This window comes from Solanum stenotomum, chromosome 3 (genome assembly GCF_019186545.1).
Source record: "Solanum stenotomum isolate F172 chromosome 3, ASM1918654v1, whole genome shotgun sequence".
Classification (NCBI taxonomy): domain Eukaryota; kingdom Viridiplantae; phylum Streptophyta; class Magnoliopsida; order Solanales; family Solanaceae; genus Solanum; species Solanum stenotomum.
Genome location: NC_064284.1, coordinates 348,554 through 355,202, shown reverse-complemented (window position 1 = coordinate 355,202; position 6,649 = coordinate 348,554).

The following is a 6,649-nucleotide window of genomic DNA, read 5'->3' as shown; positions in this document are numbered from 1 at the left end:
TAAAACACAAGCTATTTGTAAAAAATGTAAACATAGAATGAATCATAAAACTGTAGGAAAACAGGGTGGGACGGGACATTTGAGTAATCATTTAATGTCATGTTGTAAAAATGAATTTTTGCATGCTAAGGCTGTAGCCAAAGCTAAAAAGAATGGTACCACCCTTCCTGAAAATGTAGGAGTAGGGGTCTCTAATATGGTCCAAACACAATTAAATCCTTCTAAGTTTTTTGGCTCTAGTATACAACGATCATATAATAGAGAAAAGGATCTTGAAAAATTAGCTAAAATGATTGTTGTTATGGGTTTGGCATTTAGTTTTGCTGAAAATCCCAGTTTTATTCATTATATTCAAATTGTGTATAATCCACATTTTAAAGGTTTTACTATAAATACAATTAAAAAGGCTATCTTTGATTCAAGCTCAATATTTTCAATATCTTCATTGTTTATTTTATTATAATAATTGTAAAATAGCTATGATAGGGGCCGTAGTGTAAATGGTAATGATTATTTCACTATTACTGCACATTGGATTGATGAAAATTGGACTTTGCAAAAAAGAATTTTAGGTTGTAAATGTTGTGAAATGCATAAAACCGGTAGTTATATATCTCAAACAATTATAGATATTTTACAAAACTATGGAATTTGTGATAAAATAATTAGCGTCACCTTAGATAATGCTTCTAACAATTCATCTGCTGTTGAAATACTCAAACCGTCTCTTTGCCCTATTTATATTGATGGTTTTCATATTAGGTGTGCTGCACACATATATAATTTGATTGTTAGAGATGATATAGCAATGTATAATGATGGTTGCATAAAAGTTGAAACTGCATGTCATTTTATTTTTATATATCAAGTTAAGTCTAGACGTAGAGATTTTGAAAATCGTTGTTGTGAATTTAATCTTCCACCTAGAAAAATTCCATAATAAGTTTGTACTAGATGAAATTCTTTATATGAAATTCTTGAAGTCGCTTATGAGTATAGGAAACCTTTACAAATGGTTTGGAACGCTCATAATTCCAATATGACCTATAGACTTGATGATAATGATTGGAATGACGTAAAAGAACTTATAAAATTCTTAAAACTTTTTTTATTAAACTACAAAAAAATATCTGCACTTTATTATCCAACTATTTGCTCTGTTTTAGCTAATATTTGTGCTATTTCTAGTAAATTTTTTAAATTAAAAAATAAACCAAGATTAGAAGAATCTGTTAAGAAAATGATTGAAAAATTTTAAAAATATTTTATTCCTATTCCTCAAATTTATTTAACCGCTTGTTTGTTAAACCCACATTACAAAGATGAAGGTGCATCACGAATGGTTGAAAAAATATATTTTAATTTGGATATTGATAGTGAAGATGATGAAATACCTAGTTGTCAAGATGTTAAAGATAGTATAAAAATTGAAGCTAGAAAATTGTATGACTTGCATAATTCTAATAGAATGAATGTAGTACGTAATGAAGAGCCTCAAAGTTCTAGGAGTAGATATAATGAAGATGATCTTGATGATATGATAGATTGTTATCTTGAACTTTCTAATAATGATAGAAATGATTTTGATGCATATATTAATCAAAATATAGAACCTACTACTGTTGATCTTCTAGAATGGTGGAGCAATCGCGGGCAGGGATTTCCAAAGCTTCAACCGGTTGCTAGAGATGTATTAGCTATTCAAGCATCTTCAGTAGCTTCGGAAGGCGCTTTCAGTGCAACAAGATTTCAAATTGGAGAGAATATATATTTATTAGCAGCAGATAGCTTGGAGATATCGGTACTATTTAGAGATTGGATTAATGGAGAGAGAAGAAGTTATGGTCGTCCACCTTTACTGACCAAATTTGAAAATGATGTTGATGAAATAATGCAAGATTTTAGTGACGACGACATTGATGCAATGGAGGAACTATCTAGTCAACCAATTCCGGAGCATGTTACTAGAGAAATGTTAAATGATTTAAAAAAACGATTTCCTTGGTAGCATGAACTATTAAATTTAAATGTCTATTAGTATGAGTATGATAATTCGAGGTCTAATTCAAACAGAACCCTTCCTAGAAGGTGGCTGTGTAGATTAGATTTTTTAATACTTTACTAATATTTTGTAACTAAACTTGTACTATTTAATTAATATTAATAATAGTATAGGCTATTCGCCTTAATTTTTTTTTATTATTGTCTTAAATCTAAATTTTCAAACTTTTAAAGTGTTAAATTTAAACTTTTATAGTTTTAAAGTTTGAAATTTAAATTTTCAAACTTTTAAAGTGTGAAATTTTATAGTTTTATAGTTTTAAAGTTTGAATTTAAATTTTCAAACTTTTAAAGTGTGAAATTTAAACTTTTATAGTTTTGTAGTTTTAAAGTTTGAATTTAATATTTCAAACTTTTAAAGTGTGAAATTTAAACTTTTATACTTTTAAAGTTTGAACGTTTGTATTTAAAACTTTAAAAGTATAAATTTTTAACTTTAAAATTATAAAAGTTTTAATATTATTTGAGTAATGTACCTAATTTTTTAAATTTTAATAATTAATTAATTTATTTTAAATTATAGCCATTGGGACTCGGTTTCCGGTCCGGTCCGGGACGGGTATACATATTTTTTTCGGAACTATCGATTCCGGTCCGTCCAGGTTCCGATTCGGACCCGGCCCGTGGTGCCTGGTTTCGTTCCGATTCTGGTCCTTCCCAGTTCGGTAGTCCCGGTTCCGTTGCCACGCTTACCAGTGGGGTTTGAAGGAACTAGGCCTGTTGATTGGTCTAGTTGGATACGATTTGAGCCAATAATTGGATCGCATTCTAGAGCTCTACATTCGTAACCTCATGATTCGGGATCGGAGGAACTGCATCATAATTTGGTGTGTTAGCTCTGCGAGGAGGCATGATCTAAAATGAATAACGAAAGATTAGAAAGGAGAAGTGGAATCACACTTTACGCACGATAGGAATAACAAAAGAAGTTAAGTTTTTCTTAGAACACCTATTAGCCTTCCCCTCATAGGTGTGACACACTTCACACTCATAAGAGACTCTACTTAGTGTGGCTTTCAGACACCCTAGAACTCTTGAACCTAATGCTTTGATACCAAGTTTTTCACGCCCCGAGGCGACCTCTTAGGTGCGATACGGTGCTAAGTATCACGAGTAACCCCAAGCTAACCCATTGCCTGAAATATCTATACAAGTTCAGTTAAATTATGCATTGTGCGGAAGCTAAAAATAGTTAATATATGAAATAGGGAAAAACCCCCAAGTCTCAATACATCAAATATATGAAGAGTATAGTGAGGACAGAAACAACACTTAACAACTCGAGCTGAATATGCTCTATGTGTTAAATCCTCTAAGTGAATTGAGTTGTTGGGAAATTCCCACAGCTAACTCTAACAAGACTGAAACTTAAAAGTAAAGACCGAAAATAAAAGCTAACATGCAACTGATATACTGAGTAGCTCAAAATAGTGATAATTATTTGAGAATGCAACATACATATACTGAAAGATATGGCATTCAAATTCTGAAACATAATTTTCTGACTAATTTACCAAGCAAGTATAATTCATGAAATACTAATAATTAACACAAGCTAGGGTTCTTAATTGTATACATTGGATTATAATAATTCTGCAAGAAATATGTCATCAATAACATAGAAACTATAACAACTAAATTTCAATGGATCCCTAAGATTTAAGAACCCTAGGTGTGAACACTATATGGAGAAACTGAAGATTTGACTAAAATCTAGGGATATAATGGGTGAAAGGAACCCAATAGTGTTTTACCACATACCTGGTGGAGAAAACTATGGAGACATTCTTTGGATTTCAGGGGTGAACTTGAAGAAGACCTCTGCTTGTTCTTGGGAGAAAATGTCGCCTCTTTCTCTTCTTTCCTTCTAAGTTGGATGATTTTAGAAGAATGAGGGTTTTAGGTAGTTTCTGACTAGATTACTGGGCTTAGACTGAGTAAAACGAAGTTTAAGCACCAAACAACGCAGTTTAAGTGGAAAATTCATAGGGGAAATGAACAATGCGACCCTAACTTAAATGCTGAGAAGTGACTTTAAGAGGGGCTTCACGGGCCGTCATGGTCACCACGACCCGTCTAGTAGGTTGTGAAGATTCCTTTCCCAATAGGGCTTCACTAAAATGAGTATAACTTTTTATTCCCGACATGGAATTAGGTAAACTTGGCGGCATTTGAAAGAGGACTCAAAGTTCTTTAGTTTGATAGATCATGGACCACCTAATTCATTTTGCGCTGAAAGATATGATCGTTTCAAGTTGACCAAAACTCAAAACCTAACAATCCTCTTTCACGAATGACTTCACGGTCCGTATGAAGCTCCACAGACCGTTTAGGCATGTGTGGTCCTTTACATTGACCTTGGATGCAACCTACTGGACAGGTTGACTTGTACAGACTCCTAGACGGGCCGTCAAAGTCACCATTGGAAGCCTTGGATACTCTCTCATGATATAGTTAACAGACCCTGATCCCATACACGGACCGTCTAGGGTGTCGTGAATGGTCTATGGTCCATTTTGGATTCGTGGATAGGCCTAATTTCCTATTTTAGACCTTTCTCAAAGTCCGAGGTGTTACAAAGGGCATAAGCCACAATTAGCAAAAGGGACCCGGGAGTTTTTCAACTCCGAAGAAGATCTCAAGTAGGCTCCAGGCCACCGTGGATCGACATCCACTCCCAAGGGTATCACAAAGAGGCTCCAAGTCTGAGGTACTCCAATCCTGAGAAAGCACACATCCTCCGGTAAATGCCTTAAAGTCATTGAAGTAAGGAGTGTTGACATACAGACTAATAAGTTGCGCAAATGACAAAACGCAAGCTCAAACTATCAGACCAAAGTATGCTATCCAGTCTACAAGGGGCTAGTCTATTCGAGTAGCGTTGGAGACATACCAAAGTCATAAGGTTCACAAGTCTAAGGCAACACTAGCCTATCTTTTACAAAGGCCAAACATGCTTTAAGAAACATGTAGTAAAACAAGTAAATCACACACGTACAACCCCAACTAATCATGGTACTATCCTTAGAATAGTAGTAATCAACCCTAAATCATTGTTTCTACGAGAAAAGTAGGAAGACCTAGGTACCCGCTCCTAATTCACACCAATTATCATGAATTTACATACTCATCCTCAATATAAATAGAAAGAAATTCGTAGCCTACATGTCGGCCGATCGTTCCAAATCATAAAAATGGAATTTTTACCTCCTGAACAACCTCTGAACGCTGCCACACTATCAAGAAATGGATCACAACGTCAATATGGTCTTTTAGACACCAAAATCACCCAAAATGGAGACATACCATTTTAGAGTCAAATGGGAATCATGGGATCCGTGATAGAAATTTTGGAATTGCTTCCGTCAAAAGGTCCTAAAACCTAACTTGAACTTGTATACCAAAATAGGACACAATTCATGCCCTAAAACAATGAAAACAACAACACACAGCTAAAACACAAATAAAAGGAAAAGGGGCAACATATTTCATGCCAAATTTACCTCGAACGGAGTGTCATAGAGACAATCCAATCACTCCCGTATAGAACTGATAATTACGAGTGTGTGAGACTTCAAAACCAAAATTAGAGTTTAGACGGAGGAGAAATCACAATTTTACTGTTGGAGCCAAACTGATAAACAATTTTGGTTTATGGAAAACAAAATAAACCACACAAATAAAATTTGAAGAAAGATGAATATTTTATTGATAAATCAATGCGGGTACAATTCTGTTGAGCCCTTGATTTTTCTCTCATAAGATATTTATCCATGATTCAAGGGCCGTTTATGGCTTATTTCTTGATTTAGGATGATTTGGACTTGATCTACATAATTTGAGGGCCGTTAGTGACGTATTTTTCAAACTAGGATGATTTGAATTTGATCAACATAATTTGAGGGACATTAGTGGCGTATTTCTTGAATTAAGATGATTTGGATTTGATATATTTATGAATATTCCATGAGTTTGTGGAATATTTGAGATGTTGATCTTTAAAAATACTCAAGAGTTTATGGGATATTTGAGATCTTGAACTCGAGTTTATGGGGTATTTGAAACTTGAATTTTAAAAATGCCCAATAGTTTAAGGGATATTTAAGATCTTGAACTTTAAAATTACTCAAGATTTTATGGGATATTTGAGATGCTTTTAAGGGAATTTCATACCCTTTATATAGGCGTGAACTAGGGTTTATGATTGAGAAGCCTCCAAAAATCCTAATTTGAATTGAACACACCATGTAGAGTCCCAACTTGAATTGAACGCATCTTGTAGAGTCCCACACAATTTTAATGTCTATAAATGTATTTTGGGGTGAACAGACGGAGTTAACATTCGTTTTGAATACTTTGTCCATTTGTGGGCAAAGTATCTGTTTTGGTCTGTGTTTTAAGGAGGATATGTTTTAATATGTTGTGCCCAAAAAGTATCGGTTTTGAAGGTGAGTGCGAGAAGTGTAAATGTAGATAATTCTACTTAAGTTGATAAGAGTGAGACACAAATAAAATAAAGTAAGAATATAACTTCCCACTCTCTTGAGGACGGTGTATTTCACACTTTCTACCACAAAAACATATATAT